This window comes from Mobula hypostoma, chromosome 25, assembly GCF_963921235.1.
Source record: "Mobula hypostoma chromosome 25, sMobHyp1.1, whole genome shotgun sequence".
In the NCBI taxonomy this organism is placed as follows: domain Eukaryota; kingdom Metazoa; phylum Chordata; class Chondrichthyes; order Myliobatiformes; family Myliobatidae; genus Mobula; species Mobula hypostoma.
The window spans coordinates 16914733-16931941 of NC_086121.1; the positions used below are offsets into that span (position 1 = coordinate 16914733).

Genomic DNA, 17209 nt, shown 5'->3' on the forward strand with positions numbered 1-17209 from the left:
GCATTGGAGCTGTACTCAACCTCACAGTCATGAGTATAAAGTGAGTATTCTCCCCACATTCACATCAACTCCCCGAATTTCTCCTATAAATTTATAGTGCTTAATTAATCTACCAACACTCACACCTTTGGTACGGGAAGAAACCATTTTGAGGAAACCAATGCAGTCACAGGGAGAAAGTACAAATTCTACAGAGCACTGAAGATCAGGAGCGAACCAGTGATGACTGAGCTGTAAGGCAACAGTTCCACTAGCTGTACCACTCTGCTACCCTGAGTCTTCCAAGCAGGTCCTGCTTCAGATAGTTTTCTTAATGTTCACTTCCATTCACCAAGTTCAATGTTGATGTTTTACATCAGGGGTTCCCAATCTGAGGTTCATAGACCCCTTGGTTAATGGTAGGGGTCCATGGCATAAAGAAGTTGCTTTATATTGACTTTAGTAAGGATTTAAACAAGTTTCCTCATGGGAAACTGATTCCAAAGATACCCACATGATCCAGGGAAAGTTGACAAATTAGACCCAAAAATGGCTTGATAATTGGATGCAGAGGGTGATACTACAGTATTAATTTTGTGATTGGAAATCTGTCATCAATGATGTATCAAAGTGACTCTTACTATTTGTTACATACTGTATATTAACAATTTAGGAAAATTTAGGAAAAAACATAGCAGGTATGACACAAAAATTGAGTGTAGGAATGCATTATGAGGAAAATGGTGAAGAGTGGAGTGGAAGGCAGTAAGGAAAGGGGGCACCAATGAATTCAGGACTGGGTAAGCAATTTCTTTTTCATACTGTGACAGGGTCATAAGGAAGAAAAAATATTATTTAAAGAACATTTTATCTGCAGCAAAAAAGAACAGTTTTGTGCATTAATATTACCTGTTTCACAGTAATGTATAAGGTCATGATTTTCTCAATGTTTCCAAGCAGATGGAAGAACTTGCACTTTTTCTGACAGTCATGGAAAGTGAGTCATTTCAATTCCAACTGATTTGCATCCCATCTTTACCAGGAACAACAATATTTGCAACAGATTGTATCCCAGTTGTTTGAGCATGGCGTAACACAAAAGAAATATGGTTACACATCATCATACTTCTTTTCTTTTTCCATTTTTACACATACCATCCGTATCTTCTGCATATCAAAAATGCTCAAACAAAATTAACAGTCCCCCAACTAATTCAGTTCTGCTTTTTCTCTGCACACTACAGCAATCACACTCAAACATTTAGTTCACTATGTACCACTTATCTCCTCTATTTTGGGATTCGACACAACAATGCGAATTAGACAGACTGGAAACTAAAAGGTAAAATTTGGCCATTTATTCAATTCTAGCACTAAAAATGAAACATCTTAATTCCCTAACATTCCCTCAAGATGTAATTTCATGGTTAATACTCTATTCCATGTCCTGGGTTGCTCATCGTAATGGCCAACTTGGAATCCAGTGAGTAAAGGGAAAGGCAAAAGACACTTTCTATATCTCTGTATTACAATAATAAACACCTCCAGAGTAGTTTCAATATAGCTTAGACACAAAATAAAACTCCCTGCCTTTTCTTCCAGCAAAACATGCAATTCTGCCATATCCTAGTTACATACAGAGTAAAAGTTCCACTACACTCTCCCATTGAAATTCGTAGAGGAGGTGTAGCATGAGTCAAGTACAAATAAACTTTTCTCTAGTCTACAGTGTCCCAACGAATCCTTCCAAGACTGTCCAGCAAGAATAAGTATGTCTTTACCAAAGAAGATGTAAGGAGCTCGCTCTTTCTGCTAGCCTGCAAGTCTCCCCTGGGCAAGGGGTAGCATCTACTTAATACCCCTACCCCCCAACCCCTGCCAATCAGGGCCACGTGAAACCATGGAAGCAGGTAGTGAATAGTTGTATGAACAGCTGATGCATAACATAAGTCCTGGTTATGCAACCACTGACACCAGGCAGCCAATTTCTGGAGGGTATTGATAATGGTGGGAGTCTCTTATCTTGTAAAGACACTGCCCAGAAGAAGACAATGGCAAACCACTTGTGTGGAAAAAAATTGCCAAGAACAATCATAGTTATGAAAAGACCATGATCACCCACGTCATATAACACAGCACATAACGAATGGACCTCCTTCTTAGATAAGGAGGAACACAAGTCGAATGCAGAGTAAAATCCCTCATGTTCTGCTAAAAATTATGCTAATTATGCAGTTCAATGTTTTTCCCACTACAAGTCTTCCAACTGTAATTACTGACCTCATCCAATAACCAAGTTCTGAATTTTAGATGATCCAGAATCACTGGAGCAAGCAAACCATGTATGGAAACAGTCACCAGCATAAGATGAAACTATACAAAGATTCAAAGGAAAGCATTTTGTCTGTGTATAAAAAAAATAGATTATTCTAAAATTGCCATGAAATAGATCACTAGCTTATTCTTTCAGCAACACAAGATTATATAGAACTTTTACAAAACTTAGTTAATGGATAATAAACTCTTCTCAGGCTTCCAGCTAGATACAGTATCAATTTTATCTGATGCTTTGATGACAAACTCAGCTATCTTCATCAGGGATAACGCCTGGGCATGTCTAGTCTGGTGGTATTTATACCCCTGTCATCCTGTCATCAGTCCATCCTGATTGGTTAGTCCTCATCCAATCAGGTTTCTGCAGTCCCAAAAGCCATTGGCGTGGCACAGTAGCTAGACAGGACACACAGTGGAAATCCACATCAAAGAGCACAGGAGGTGTATTTGTTTGGGTTACCTGAAGAAATCAGTGGTAGCAGAACACTGCACTCGCAATTGCCATAGGATTACCTTCAACAACACAAAACTACTATGCCACACCACTGGCTTTTGGGATTGCCTGGTGAAGGAAGCCATTGAAATAAAACTAGAGAGAAATAATTTTAACAAGTATGAAGGTCTCACTCTAAATAAGAAACGGAATTTGATTTTAAAACAAGGTGGGGCAGTGGAAACCTAATTGGATGAGGACTAACCAATATCAAGGGACGGATGAGGAGGAGTATAAATACCACCTGACTAGACATGCCCAGGCATCGTCCCTGATGAAGATGGCAGAGTCTGTCCAAACCCTACCGACAAAGAGAAAAATCACTTCTTCCTCAAATATACCTGATTTTTGTGAAAGTTTAGATTATGTTGTAATTACTGGCAGCTGGGTAAAGCAGTAATTTCCCATGGGTACACCATCTACCCACCTTCTGTATGCCTGCATATATCAATATATATCAGGGGATTCCAGGGGGAGCTTGTAAAATTTATTGAGATAACCGAAAGTAACATTATTAAACTTTCCTATCAGTGGAATGTGTGCAACCTTTGTACCATTAATACTTCTGTTTTTATTACACAACAAGGGTCACATAATTGACAGCCTGCTCACGAATGGTGACAAGTAGGATTACAATTTCCTCCCAAGCCTCTGCTGAATCAACTCATCTCATTTGGGGACAACAAATACATCGTCACAGCCAGACATACAGCTGATGTATTTGGAACATTGAAAGTCAAGCAATTTTACAAGAACGATCTCTGATATTTCCTTTTTGGGATCTCTCAATTTCCACCTCAGGAGAAAATCTTGTCACTGACACCTGCTATAAAGCCACTTAACCCCACAGCTACCTCTACGATACCTCCTTCCCCCCTGCTTTGTGTAGGGATGCTATTCTTCTTGCCCACTTTCTCAAACTCCTCCACACCCTTCTCAGTCCCAATGCAAAAGCTCGATAGGAAATGCTGATTTACATGTTTTGCCTCCATAGATGCTGCTTGACTGGCATTGTTAGTTTTCGTCCAATTGTTTTTGCTCAACAAATGCCCAGATTAGCCATGACCCAGTCAGAAATACATGAGATCAATCCATGCTGTAAAGAATTAAAGTCAGTTTTGTTTGGAGCTTCAAACATTCTGGCATCGGAAATTCCATATTTCCGGTGAGATGTCAAATCAAAGACCCCATCTATCTTTGTTGCTGGAACCAAAAGATTCCATGTGTAGGATCCTACCTAAATCAAGTCAAGTCAAGTTGATTGTCACTTAACTATATTAATGTATATAACGTATATAACATTGTACTCACTGTACCTGCACCTGCTGTACTCACTGTATACCCATGATTGTGTAGCCAAGTTTCCATCAAACTCAATATATAAGTCTGCTGATGACACAACAATTGTAGGCCGTATCTCGGGTAATGATGAGTTTGAGTACAGAGAGGAAATTAAGAACCTGCTGGCATGGTGCGAAGACAATAACCTTTCCCTCAACGTCAGCAAGACGAAGGAATTGGTTGTTGACTTCAGAAGGAGTAGCGGACTGCATGACCCAATTTACATCGATGGTGTGCAAGTGGAACAGGTCAAAAGCTTTAAGTTCCTCGGGGTCAATATTACAAATGTCCTGACTTGGTCCAACCAAGCACAGTCCACTGCCAAGAAGGCCCACCAGCGCCTTTACTTCCTGAGAAAACTAAAGAAATTTGGCCTGTCCCCTAAAACCCTCACTAATTTTTATAGATGCACCGTAGAATGCATTCTTCTAGGGTGCATCACAACCTGGTATGGAAGTTGTCCTGTCCAAGACCAAAAGAAGCTGCAGAAGATCGTGAACATGACGCAGCACATCACACAAACCAATCTTCCATCCTTGGACTCACTTTATACCGCATGCTGTCGGAGCAGTGCTGCCAGGATAATCAAGGACACAACCCACCCAGCCAACACACTTTTCATCCCTCTTCCCTCCAGGAGGAGGCTCAGGAGCTTGAAGACTCGTACGGCCAGACTTGGGAACAGCTTCTTTCCATCTGTGATAAGACTGCTGAACGGATCCTGACCCGGATCTGGGCCGTACCCTCCAAATAGCCAGACCTGCCTTTTGGTTTTTTTCACTACCATACGTTCCATTTTTCTATTTTCTATTTATGAGTTATAATTTAAATTTTTAATATTTACTATCTATTTGTAAACTAGAGAGCAGGAAGCACAGAATCAAATATCGCTGTGGCGATTGTACATTCTAGTATCAATTGTTTGGCGACAATAAAGTATAAAGTATAAACCATATAATGTAATAAGAAACGAGATGTTTCTCCAAACCAGGATGTAAAGCACAGTAGTACAAAACACACATAATGCATGATGACTTATAAAGGTAAAGATAAAATCTACAGATGAATCACATATAAATAACAAACTGAAGTCCATTATTATTAAATATTGTATGGTACGGAACAGTTTAACCAGTGACTCTTCAAATACTGGGGGAAGAGACTGTTTCTCATCCTGACCGTTCTTGTCTTTATGCATCGTAGTCTCCTGCCTGATGGTAGAAAGTCAAAGATGATGCTGGATTGATGGGTGGGATCCTTAATCATACTAAAAGCCCTGTGTACGCAGCACTCCTGATAAATATCCCCGAGTGGATGGTAGGTAGGCCCCCAGGATCCTCTCAGCTGTTCTCACAGTCCTTTGTAGGAACTTCTGGTGTGAAGCGCAACTGCTCCTATACCAGATGGAGATGCAACTTGTCAGAACGCTCTCAAAGATGCTCTTGTAAAATGCAGTTAAGATGGGGTAGGGAGAGCCTTGCTTGCCCCAATCTTCTTTGGAAGTAGAGGCGCTGCTATGCCTTCCTGTTCAGGGAGGTGATATTAAGGGACCAAGTGAGGTCGTACATGATGTGAACTCCCAGGAACTTGGTGCACTTAAGTCTCTCTCCAGAGGAGTCATGCATTCACAGAGGGGGATGGTTGGTCTGCACCTTCCTGAACTCCACAGTGATTTCCTTTGTCGTCTCCATGTTCAAGCTTAGATTGTTCTGCTCACAACAATCCACCAATCACTCCACTTGCTCTCCATTTCATTATTGTTCTTGATAAGGAAAGTTGTGTCATCTGCAAACTTGATGACACGGTTTGAGCTGGATCCTGCGACTCAGTCATGCATCAGCAGTGTGAACAGCAGCGGGCTGAGCACACAGACTTGGGGAGTGCCAGTGCTCGGTGTAATGGGACCAGAGACATTGCTGCCCACACAGACTGACTGTGGCCTTTCTTTTTAAGAAGTCCAGTATGAAATTGCAGAGAGAGATGTTGAGACCCAGCGAGAACAGTTTTCCCACCTGTTTCTGGGGTATGAGGGTGTTGAATGCTAAAATGAAGTCTATAAACAGCAGTCAGGCAAATGAGTCCCCATTTTCCAGGTGGGGTAGGACTGAGTGGAGGGAGGAGGCTATTGTATCATCAGTGGGTCAATTTGAGCGATAAGGGAACTGGAAATGGTTCAATGTATCAGAGAGAATGGCTTTAATGTGCTCCATGACCAGCCGCTCAAAGCATTTCATAATGGTTGATGTACAAACTGTAAATGCCACTAGATGATAATCATTTAGGCAGGTTACTGTCGCCTCCTTTGGCACATGAATGATTGTTGTCACCTTGAAAACCGAGGGGACAATTGATTGCTCCAGAGAGATGTTGAATATATCCATCAGCACCTCCATCAGTTGGGCGGCGCAGTCTTTCAGAACCCAACCTGGTATATTATTGGCCCCCGCAGCATTATGTGGGTTGACTCTGGCCAGGGTCTTTCTCACCTCGGCTTCAGCCAGATGGAATGTCTGCTCTCCTGAGGGGAGGGGTGCCTTCCTCGCCAGCACTTTGTTCTGCACATCAAACCATTAAATCACAAACTTCCGGACATGGTTTGGGCGATCAAAGCCGAATGCCGCTCCATTCACTCCCTACATGAAGCCTGCAATCCATGCTGTCTGTGTACAGTCTGGACAGGAGGGAGCTGTTGCTGGATGCACAGGCTGGATCAGGGGTCAGAGAGTGGGAAAGGTAGTGTGTGCCTGAAGGGAGCATGCCACAATGGTGGGGGGGGGGGGCATTATCAGACAGGTGGACATAGGTCAGGTCAAGTACTGGGTAGCTTGGTGATAAAAGGAAGGAAAGCCAACTCACTGGCAATCAGTACTGCTTCTTCACTCCCAGCCCCTCACTGAAGGAGGATGGCAGACAGCCAATGAAGGACAGGATGCGATTCTCAACAGGAAGCTCAAAATATCTGATATAAATTATATAAATGTGTGAATAACTTAAGCGGATCTTCATAAGAATTGAATATGCATCTTGACTTGTGTAAATTGCTCCAATTAATTTTTTTAAAATGTATTACATTCCAACCCTGCCTGCTTTGTCCACAACAATTTTTAAAAGTTCGTCCAGAACTAAGGGCTGATTCCAAACCAGTACTTTAAAAAAGTTTATGGGAATTACTCCCCGGGGTTCTGGGATCAATATTTAGCCTTCAGTCAAAAATCACCTGGACATTATTACATCAATTTTTGTGGGAGCTTACTGTTCACAAATTGGCTGTCATCGGGAACAACATTGCAGTTGGCCATAATCTACTTTGAAATGCAGCAGGGTAATGAATGGGTCATAAAAATAATTACTTTATTCATGAAAGAAGAAAATGAGTCTAGGATAGGAGATTTTGGCAAAGAACTAATATAGAATGATGGGTATACTGGACATGATGAACTAGTAGTTATTATTGGTCAGCAAGGAAACTTCAATAAAATTAAACAGTGCAAGAGAATTTTGGATAAGCTCAAGTTTATGGTGAGTGCAAGATGGGAAGCAGCCAGGAGGTCATCATATGGAAACAGATCTTTTTCTCACTGATCCAGATGAAGGGTTTCCACCCAATACGTTATCTGACCACTTCTCTCTACAGATGCTACCTGACCCAGTGAATTCGTACAGCCTTTTGTGTCTCCATTTTGTTCTCACTTGATATCTGCTCCCACGTACACTCAGTTGCCACTTTATTAAGTACCCTCTGTACTGAAAAAAAATGGTCATTGTTACTTGAGTTACTGTCCTGTCACCGTTCTGTCAGCTTGAACCAATCTTGCCATTCTCTTCTGATCTCTCTCATTAACAAGGTGTTTTTGCCCACAGAACTGCTGCTCTCTGGATGTTTTACTTTGTGTTTTTTTTTTACACTATTTTCTGTAAACTCTAGAGACTGTTATGCATTAAAATCCCAGGAGATCACCAGTTTCAGAGATACTCAAACTACTCTGTCTGGCACCAACAATCACTCCACAGTCAGTCACTTTCATTACATTTCTTTCCCATTCTGTAGCTTGATCTGAATAGCAACTGAATGTCTTGACCATGTCTGCATGCTTTTATGCATTGACTTGCTGCTACATGATTGGCTGATTAGATATTTGCATTAACGAACAGATGTACAGGTGTAGAGAGGCCACTGAGTGTGTTTTAACAATCAGAAACAGGAGCATTGATCATTTTTGCAGCTTACAAGTGTGAGTGTTCTAATCACATTGCATCAACCTCTTCAACTGTGATTCGCTGGTTCAATGGAAACCTTGCCAGTTGGAAGATTATTCTAAATTCTATTCTCTCCAACTCTGTGAATAGTTGGAGAGAATTAGAATCAGAGCCAGGTTCTCCCCTTCTCTCTCCCTCTGTCTCAAGAGTCTCCCCCTTTTCTCTCTCCCTCTCTCCATCTTGAGAATCTCCTCCCTCTATCTGGCAAATTCTTTATCTGAATCACTGGCATAATTCAGGAAACTTGTTGTTTTGTGGCAGCAGTACGGTGCAATACGTAATAGGAAACCGTAAATTACAATAAGTAATGTTGATATATATAAAATAAATAATGCAAAAAGAGAGCAAAAAAAGTTGTGAGATAGTGTACGTGGATTCTTGAAATCTGATGGCAGGAGGAAAGTTGTCCTTGAAACATTGAATGTGTGTCTTCAAGCTCCTCTCTGATGCATTTTCATGATGATAACAGTAATTCAAATCCTATTTTCCCTCAGTTTTATCAACTACACTACATACATCATAATGCAGAGTTCAGCCTAAAATTCTGATTGCGACCTTCAGTCAACAAGATGACATTGATTATATGAACATAAATATCTCACTCCACCATGGACAGTCCCAAATCTGGTTGCAAAAGGAGGAGGGTTGGGCATAGGGCTAGCAACCTTATCCAGTAAAAACCCACAGCTACAGAAACACCAAAGCCCTCATCCCTGGGAGAGGAAGAATCTTCATCTAGAAGACATATGAAATCGTGTGGTGAAAGCCCCAAAACTGATCAAGCGTCTACCATCCGGGATCACAAAGGTTGAAGACAGGCCAGACATAGAAAACCTGAAGCTGGCACCAAGAAGATGGACTACACTGAGAACAACTTGAAAGACTGGCTCAGAACAAAAGACTCTGGCAAGCTGCTTCTGGCAGCAGGAATGATGGGTTTAACTAACTAACCAACTAAAGCACCCATGTTATCAGGTTTGCCTGGTTCCTTCTGAAGTGACAAGGTCAGCGTCCATTGCACTATATGGCATTCTCTAACTCATTCAGAAGAGGGACAATGATTCAGCTATAATGGTGGAAAATAATTAACTCTGTGGCGAACACCATCAAATGTTTTTTTTTCTGCAACAGCAGCCAACCGGTCCTCAGTTGGACTATTCTAAATAATATATATTTTTTGTCTCTCATGTTCTTTTATTTTCCCCAGTTATGAGGAAAGGGAACATGAACACTTAGTTGAGTGCAACACTACAGCAGATACTCTTCAGTGACCCAGCTGCTAAACAAGAATATCTCTGCCCATCTTCTCATGTACTGTTTAATATTCCTCCTTCCCCACTATCTCATTCAGCTGCCTGAACACAGCACTTCTGTTAACAATTCACAATGCTAACCTGAAGGGTTACCATATTCTGAATGTGAAGAGAATAATAAGGAGCTCAGTGAGGTTTCGAGCAGAGTGTAGAACCTGGTGACAGGCTGCAAGCCCATGACTGACTCCATTCTCACCAATCCCACCAATTAAAACGTCAACAACAGGAATTCTGCAGATGCTGGAAATTCAAGCAACATACATCAAAGTTGCTGGTGAACGCAGCAGGCCAAGCAGCATGCCAAGCAGCATCTATAGGAAGAGGTGCAGTCGACGTATCCCTTACTCACTCTTCCTTCAGTTAGTCCTGACGAAGGGTCTCGGCCTGAAACGTCGACTGCACCTCTTCCTATAGATGCTGCTTGGCCTGCTGCGTTCACCAGCAACTTTGATGTATGTTGCGTTAATTAAAACGTCAAGCAAGATTGAAATCAATGAGGACGTGAGTGGAAGGTGAGCAACTGTTCAGTGCTGTCTGCCTGCATTTGACCAGTCTCTCCCTCTCTCCCTCTTGCTCGCTACTACCAGAGAAAGGCAGCTGCGTTTGACCGGTCTCTCTCTCCCTCTTACCGGTGGTGCCAGAGTGTTGGGTCTCAGGCAAGGATAAATCAACATGGTTTGTGAATTGAATTGTGTAGTTCATGTTATGATGTGTTTCTGGTTACTCCTTTTTTATTGCTAGTTTGATTGGGGCGCACTGGCTCTGCAACCCACAGTCAACAAATGACGCATCACTAAATTGAACTGAACTGATGTAAACCGAACATTCATAGACTGCTTTAATGACATTGTAGTTCTATGTCTTATGTTCTATGCTTTTCGCTTGCTTTTTGCCATTTGCGTGATTTGTTCTTTTTCTTGCACGTTGGGTGTTAATATTTCCTTTGAAAGGGTTCCATGGTGTTTATTTGTTTTGTGGCTGTCTGTAGGAAGATGAATCTCAGGGTTGTATACTGCATGCATACTTCGATAGTAAATGTATTATCAAAAAATATATCCACTAGATCAGGAGTTCCCAATCTTTTTTTACGCCATGAACCCCTACCACTAACAGAGTGATCCGTGGACTTCAGGTTGGGAACCCCTGCATTAGATAAATTAGGCATTCTATACAGTAGTTACACCTTTCCAGAGAATGCAGAAGCTCACAGAAGAAAGTGGATTGTCCTTTTATATGATTTGAGATCCACATCATGCCTGCTAGTTCTTTGTCTTGCAATAACAGAACTAAGAATGAGTTCTACGTGTACAGAGGCTAGTTCAATGATCCTCACTGCAGAAGTTATGGACTATTACTTCTTAATTGCTATTGAACAAAGTCATGCAACAGATCGCAATACTGATTATTTATTAAGTGGTTCTACTCTATTCACTAATTCTGCAAATACCGAACAGGTTCATTTAAACACTTAGATTGCCCCTTAAACTTTGTAAAACGTTATAAAGTGTTTCAAAGGAACATTATCACACAGAATTTGACACAGCCACTTAATGAACTATTGAGACAACTGACTAGCTTTTAAAGGACTATCTTAAAGGAGGCTTAAAGAGGGGATTCCAGAGTTTACAGAGTAGGCATCTAAAGGAATGGGCAACGCTGAAGGGGTAAGTAATATTAGGGATGAATGTGAAAAACCAACCATGAAGCTGAATTAGAGTGCTAAATTCTGATACCTCTTATAAAATAAGAATTTTAAACAGAAGCATAAGTAAACCTGGAGCCAATATTGGTCTGTGAGCACAGGACAAGTTGGTCCAAGATAGGACACAACTAGCAGAGTTTTGGATGAGCTCAAGATCAAGGGGATTCTAATTCATTTGCTTGTACTGTCAGTTCTAGTTTAGAGCAGCTAATTCAGTTAAGTCCAAATTTCACACATGAGAAATTCTAGGATTGTTTGGCTTAGCTTATTCACTGATAAGAGTCATTGAGTATGAAGGGCTAGTTGTACACTGATGTTGTGGTTGCCCTAAAAAAAGACTCATATGAATTAAGATTCAGACACTAGCCTCCCACAGCCAGAAAATTGCCAGAGGGATCTTTGGTGGCAGACTTGTAAAGTAGTGCACTGTTAATATGCTGGCAATATTTGCACCTCAGCTTTTGGGTGATGACTAGCGGTTTTTAAAACCTCTATAGCTATGCATTGGAGTGGAGGATGCTTTACCACACAATGTTTCAGAAATGTACCTTAATCCCAGCTCTCAATGCTTCCTTTATAGCTCTTTCAGACTTCCTGAAAATTAATTCTGAATTCTGAGCAGTCTTACTGTCCCCATCATTGAGATGGACAGCAACAGAAAGGAACATCATGTAAATGCCTGCCCTCCATGATTCCCACTAAATCAGAGAATCCCTTTTTGGATTTACATTGTCAAAGCTGCACTACCACTGGACTAAATACCACCACGAAAACACATTCACCACAAAGGCAACATGATTCAAAAGGAAAACTTATCTTCACCTTCTCAGGATAAATGAGGAAGGGCAATAAATGCTGTCTATCCCAATGCTGCCCTCATTAGGAGATCTTTTTAAACCAGTTTTGTTTGGTACCTTTTAGGAACTGAAAGGTTTTTTTTTGTCAGGACTCTTTCGAAGGCAGAGGGTAGCAAAATCCTAGAACCAAACTTTATTGACAATGTATGGAGGACAGGCACTAGGTGGGACAGGCATTTTTGCTATAAAAAGCATAACATACCAAGACTTACTCTCACTCTCTGGTGAGTTCTCTAAAAATCATAGCAGGCAGAAGTTATGTTTCAATTAATACAACTACCCCAGGCTAATAAAGAGGTTGGTGAGAAATCACCCAAATGACTCCAGAACCCCAGATGACTTGTGTTTAAAAATCCAGAGAGGACTGGCTCAAATGCAACGGTGATCAATTATCCATTAAATCAGCTGCTGCACCGTTCACTGTCAGGGCATCAAACTTGATGTTTGCCATGAACCCCAAAAAAGCCTTTTAGAGCTATAATGGGAAGTGAGGGCTGGCAGAATGGGCACAAGGAATCACAAACCTTGTACTGAGATACAACTGAAGTAGAATTTTAAAAAAACAATTGCAAGTCCCAAATACAACTGTAAACAACAAAAATAAATAAATGTCTCCTGCAAGTAAATATATTGCTGTAACAGGATAGAACAAAGGTTAAATTATGGTATTTCTCCAATCTCCCAATAATGAGGACATGGGTCATCAGTTTCTATTTAAATTTATAGATATCTATATATAATATATGTTTATGCCTATATATAGGGAGAGGTATAAATATGTATAATATTGCAGTGATTTTAAAACCTTTGTTCACAGTTTAAATATTTTATGCAGTACTGATTCAAATGCCAGGTTTTGCCCATAAACAACTCTAATTAAGATTTTAAATATTTATTAATGAGCATTGAATGCTTTATAAAGTTGCCCTGCTCTTGGTTCAGTTTTACTACATTTTTGAGGAGCTCAAACCTGGTGTCTGATAAATAAGCGGGATAGACCCTCATTCGTTTGCCCATTAAAATCAGATCATGGATGCAACCTTAAGTTATAATTTAGATTAAATAAGAGAGTTTTTGCACTGTGGCCTCTGAATTATGAGACTGTGAATCCCATTCCAAAAATAGGCTGAGGTATTGATTTTAGAATGCTACTAAGACCTCATCAATTGTCACAGAGAGCCAACATGAGATTCTACGGCAAAATCCAAAGGAGAAAAGCTCCCTTAGCCCATATTTGTTCCTTAGTCACAACTTCACAATGTTCTTCTTTTCGTCGATCACATTTACTGTTTCTTTGTGCAAATTGATTGCAATATTTCCCACTTACAAATTACTTCATGACTTTTAAATGCTTTGTGATATCCTGAGGCCATGAAAGGAATGTGCAGATCCTTGTTTCAGCTGTTGAAGGGTTGAGTGGCTGCAGTCTGGGATGAAGCGAAAGGGCAGAGCTATATTTACTGACTGAAGATATGGCTCGAAACATCAACTATTATTACACACTTTTCACAGATTGTTTACATAGACATTAGAGAAAGAAAAATGAGTTTTGTTATAAACATAATGGCCCCTACTCCTGTTCCCTATCTACTGAAAAACACTTTGACCACTGGATGTGGACACCAATGGACTACTTGCCAAAATGTATTATTCTTCGAATTCTGGGCCAGAAGTTATTTCATAATATCACTCAGCTAGAACAAGCAACATAAATGTCTCCTTCCTCATTTTAAAATTCTGATTGGAAGATCATGGAAACATGCCTGAACAGTTTTAGTCTTATAAACCTTGTAAGTGTAGTGCACAGGTAAGTCTACTATACACAAACTATTATTTCATTAGATGTCTCCCCAGCTTATGAATGTCCAATTTACAGCCCATACATATGACAAGCACTAAGAGACTATTGGGGTGGACTTGCCAGCAATCGCAGGGCTGCAGACAGCTTCTGCCGTGTGGGAACTTGGTTTACGGCCATATTTCCGACTTGCAAACTGTCTGGGTTATGAACAGTTCATAGAACATTACCCTCCCACAACCTGGGGAGGACCTGTACTCAGAAACATGTTTGTATTTTGTAGTTTCATGGGTCAACTTTACATATTGGCATTTACCATGTTGAATCTACTGAATGTTTACATTTATTTTTTTCTTCAGGAAAAATCCAAGAGAAACCACTTCTCTCATAATTGGCTATTTTCTCCTTATGCTGTCAGCTACCTTTATGCTCAAACTGACTTCTGTTAATTTTGCAATCAAACATCTGGAGGCAACCTACATTAGCATACAATATACTCTACCACAACAATTCAAAATAAATAACCTGAATTTATAAGCACCTCTCATCCATTCCAGACATCACAAAGTGTTTCACAGCCATTGAAGTACATCTAGTTTATTTATTGAGATACAGTGTGGAAAAGGCCCTTTTGGCCCTTCAAGCCACACTACTCAGCAGCCCCCAGTTTAACCCTAGCCTAATCACGGGACAATTTACAATGATCAATTACCCTCCCAACTGGTACGTTTTTAGACTGTGGGAAGAAACCCACGTGGTCATGGAGAGAACATGCCAACTCCTTATAGATTGCAGCAAGAATGTCAGTGATTAGGCAACATGAAAGTCAAGGAGTGCACAGCAAGCTCCCACATGACAACAACTGAATCATCTGCTCAACACAAAGGAGTAACAGCAAGGCACCTTAGGCTCCTGCTCACAATCTAGTGACCACTACAGGTTGACCATTAAAAGGAAATTGGGGCATACTGCAACTGCATAGACACTTTATAAAATATTCTTGTCTAAACCATGGCACTGAACTGAAGCACAAGATATTAAATTCCACTTGCGAAATTATAATACAGTGAATCAGTGTCCCTGGAAGATTCAGCAGCAATCTGAAGCAATAGGATGTGTCATAGTTAAGCTGAAGCCAAAAGCCGACTCTGGGACAAAACTCAAATAGATCAATTTGCTTCAATAAAGAGTTAAAAGGTTTTTTTCAATATTTTTGTGAGAGTTGCCAAACTCCCCCCAAGCATGGGCTTTTATGCAGCATCTTCAAACTAAGTGAATCTAATCCAGTACTCGCTGTGACCAACTGCATTCAGCCAGAGTTTGAGGAACCCAACAGTACATGCACTGTAGGAGAGTGCCGTGCACGCAGTCTAGCAGTGAAACAGTAACAGTGCCTGGCTCCGTTTTACATCAAAGTAGGACATCAGCTACTTCAGAAATCGAATGCAGTGTCAGATTATGATATTCCCTTGGGCTAAATTCATTGAATGACCTTGCTAAAACTGCTGGAATTAGCAATTCATTAAAGCTATTCACAACAATGATTCATCGCCGATATCCCTCTCCCCAACCTGCCCCCCCCACCAAGAGGCTCAAAACCAAATGAGCGAGATCTCTTAAGAAACAGACCCTCTTACAAACATGATTCCAGCAGCTTAAGATTCTTCCAACATCTAAATATATTTTTAATGTGCTTCCAATTTGGAGAGAGAGAAAAATCTAAACGAGGAGAGGCAGCAATGTACAAATAGAATTTAATACTATTTAAAAGGCCGTTGGCAATTGAAGCTGATGCGCATCTTAACTCCAAAGTTAAAAGTAAATTTATTATCAAAGTATGGGTATGTCACCTTGAGATTCATCTTCTTGCAGGTATTTACAGGAAAATAAAGAAATACTTTAAAATTTATGAAAAACTATAAATAACAAAGGCTGACAAACAACCAATGTGCAAAAGAAGACAAATTGTGCAAATAATAAAGGAAAGTAAATAAATAATATTGAGAACATGAGTTGCAGAGTCCTTGAAAGTGAATCTGGAGGTTGTATCTACCAATGCATCTACCTGCATTGATCCCATAACATAAAAAGCGTAAGAAAATAGAAGCGTGGTTGAGGAGGGAACAAGAATTGATTCTTAATGTTCCAGGGGTTCAATGTTTTAGAAAAGACAGAGAAGGAGGTAAGGAATGGGGGAGATGTACTTTTAATCAGAGACAATATCACAGCTGTACTCAGGTGGGACACAATGGCAGGCTCATCCACTGACCTGGTATGGGTAGAATTAAAAAATAAGAGATGCATTTGCTCTGGGGTTACACCACAGACCCATCCCTCCCCTTTTTGTCACCAGGTTACTGAGGAACAGATATGCAGACAAAATAGGGAAACAAGTAAAAGCAACAGGGGTTCTTGTAGTGGGTAACTTCAACTTCCTTAATATAGATTGAGACCTTCTTAGTCTAGGTGCTTTAGTTGGGGCATTATTCGTTAGGTGCATCTAGAAGGATTTCTGAAACAATGGATCATTGGTTAATAGTAGGGGTCCATGGCATAACAAAGGTTGGGAACCTCTAATGTAGATAGTCCCACAAGAGGAGGAGCAATATTGGATCCATTGGGGTATTGAGTCTGGCCAGGTGACTGACATTTCAGTGAGAAAACAGTTAAGGAATAACTCCTTAAGTTTTAAGATATCTAAAGGGAAGGATAGGTATGGACCTTGTGGGAGAATATTAAATTAAGCAGGGCAAATTATGAGAGTATTAGGCAGGAACAATGGAGAGTTAATTAGGGAAGGCTGTTTTTGGGCAAGTCCACCTCTGACATGTGGAGACTGTGATATACAGTATACAAGCTACCTTTATGAAAATGTAGATGGGTGGGTAAGTTTACAGATGATACAAAGATTAGTGGTGTTGTGGATAGCATACGTGACTGCCAGAAGATACAGCAGGATATAAATCAGTTGAAAATGTGGACAGCAAAATGGCAGATGGAGTTTAACTCAGCCAAATGTGAAGTAAACAAATTGGGAGATCAAAATGTAAAGAAATAGTACACTGTGAATGCAAGACCCTTATCAATGTTGATGTATAGAAGGATCTTGGGGTCCAAATCTATAGCTCCCTGAAA

The 17209-nt window shown here is 40.5% G+C and overlaps 1 protein-coding gene across 7 annotated transcripts in view; it reads right to left on the reverse strand.

The window, feature by feature from the left end:
• The window catches only part of LOC134337713 (calmodulin-binding transcription activator 1-like), a 1241580-nt gene that overhangs the window by 666453 nt on the left and 557918 nt on the right, over positions 1-17209 (reverse strand). The window lies entirely within an intron of this gene.